Genomic DNA, 2,705 nt, shown 5'->3' on the forward strand with positions numbered 1-2,705 from the left:
AATTCAAACCATAGTCTTTTGTGGTTCGACGCACGGCAACGGCCGCTATGGTATGCAATAGTGGCCTGGAGTTGTTACAGATAGAAATACGTTGTAATTGGAAAATTCAATGCATCATGTTCTATGTTAAATGTTATTTCAAAAGTGATTGACAACAAAAGAATTGGGGTTAAATAAAGTAGTATTGAAACAGAATTTAAAAAACAGATGCAAGTTCGACAAAATAAATTTGAAATAATAATTTTTTGTTGTTTGAAAAGAAAAAAAACACAAACTTTAGAGATGGGGAACAAAAATCGTTTGTTTCATGATTTTTCTTAAAAACACAAGGACCATTTCATTTGAAACATTTTTCAAGAAATAAAAAAATAAAATCACTATCGAAATGAAAATATAATAAAGTGAAACTAATATAAGAATCATTTAAAGTGAAATAAAATATAAAAAGTTAAATGTAAAAAATAAAGATAAAATTGAAAATAAAAATTCAAATTTAAATGAAAATAAAAGTAAAGTCAAAGTTAAATGAAAACGAAATGAAATGCATTCAACTATTGCCGACAGTTGTCATAGTAGACCAGCATCCTTTTCGGTTCCCAAAGAATTACAAGCAGTCGAATGACAACGCCCTGCCGCCATGTCATAAGGGAAAAAAATCAAAAAGAAAAAAATCTTGGCGATGGCCGAGAATTGTCATTGTATACCATCATGCTTTTCGAGGAAGGCGATCCACAATGGCGGCGGACTAACGTTTCTCTTGCATATCGAGAGAAAGTGGGCTATGCGTAAAAACTATAGCAAATATGACAAAATAAATTTGAAAAGATATTTTTTTTGTTTTTTGAAAAGGGAAAAATCAAACTTTAGAGATTAAACAAAAATCGTTTGTTTATGATTTTATTTTGATTTAAAAGCAGGAACATTTCGTTTGAAACATTTTCAAGAGACAAAAAATCATTTTGAAATGAAAAATAATAAAGTGAAATTAAAATGGAAAATGATTTCAAGTATATTAAAAAAATAAAATTAAAAAAAAAAAAAATCAAAATCCACAATTTACTTTGATATTCGTTTTCGAGCACACAGACCTAGGTACATCATTATGTGCGAAGCTGCGCTTGTAAACTTATATAATACGCAAAGCCCACTTTTCTCCGATATGTAAGGGAAGCGATCGTATACCCCGCCCATTTTGGATCTCCTTCCCCGAAAACCATGATGGTATACTATGACAATTCTCGACCTTCGCCAAATTGTGATTTTTTCTTTGGAATATTTTTTCCTTGTGACCCGACAGAGGATTGTCATTCGATTGCTTGTAACCCTGTGATGGGAACGGAAAAGGATGCTGGTCTACTATGGCAAGTGTCGGTCATAGTCGCAATACATTTCATTTCGTTTTATTTTATTTTTAATTTACTTTAATATTTTTCTCACTTTGAATTTACTTTTATTTCCATTCCTTACTTTGAATTTTTATTTTCAAATTTTTATTTTTTTTCATTTACCTTTAATATTTTTATTTTACTTGAAACGATTTTCATTTTAATTTCACTTGATTATATTTCAATTTCAATTATGCTTTAATTTTTTTGTTTCAAAAATTGTTCAAATGAAATATTCCTGCATTTTACTCAAAATAAAATCATCAAACGACCGTTTTGTCTCCAATGTCTATATTTTTTTCCATTTATAAAATAATATTATTCAAACTTATTTTGTCTCATTTGCAATATTTGTTTTTGTTTTTGTTTCGATATTAATTTATTTAACACGAATTCGTTTGTTTAAAAAATCACTTTACAATAATATTTATCATAAAGCAAAACACACTCTTATAATTTTGACGTATTTTATCAGTGCAACTCCAGGCCACCACTCGCTGTATTGAAAAGGGAGTCAATATGGCAATTACCGACTGGGTCAGTTTGTGTATAATAACAAATTTGATGAATAAAATGTGAGATAGGTGATGTACTTGGAATGAGAAGTCGTGATCTGTGTGCAACGCCCGTAAAAAGGAACTTTAGCAAACATAAGCTTCATCATATGCAATGTATGTCTGCGTAAGAACAAATTTATTGCATGTTATTTTCATGTAGGATTACAGAAATAATATTCATCAGATATGATCGCTACATGACTTCAAAAAACCTGCACAATAATTTAACGTCACTATAGCAAATAAATATGCCAAGTTCGATAGAGTGTAGTGAAGATAGTGGTTTACAAATCATAATGACTCGCACTCCATCTTAAAGAAACGCTAGAGCATAGAAGTGCAATGTATCAGTTCACAGTTGATTTTAGTAAGTTATTTTAGCCGTAGTGGAAATATTACACAATGCTAAAAAGGTTGTCTGCCACTTCAATATCTAAAATAAAATCAATAATCTGGGAAAATGAAGGTGATGTCATATAAACATTACTGTTGACAAAGTGCACCGTATAAACATGAGTATTATCTCTTAATGGTGTTAGGTTGATTAGGAAACTTTGATGCAATTATTGACTTAATCGGCAAGGAAACTATCATGGAAAATTTTGCCGTATATTTCAATTGCACGAATTTAAAACTTTCAAATGTTTAGTAAAGTGTCAGCAGATCGACTGGCGCGACATTTGTGTTCCTTTCAGATGAGCTAAAATATATCGCTCAGCAGTAAAATAGTACCCTACTTTTATTGTTGAACATTTGCGTGCAC

This window comes from Ptychodera flava, chromosome 17, assembly GCF_041260155.1.
Source record: "Ptychodera flava strain L36383 chromosome 17, AS_Pfla_20210202, whole genome shotgun sequence".
Lineage (NCBI taxonomy): Eukaryota > Metazoa > Hemichordata > Enteropneusta > Ptychoderidae > Ptychodera > Ptychodera flava.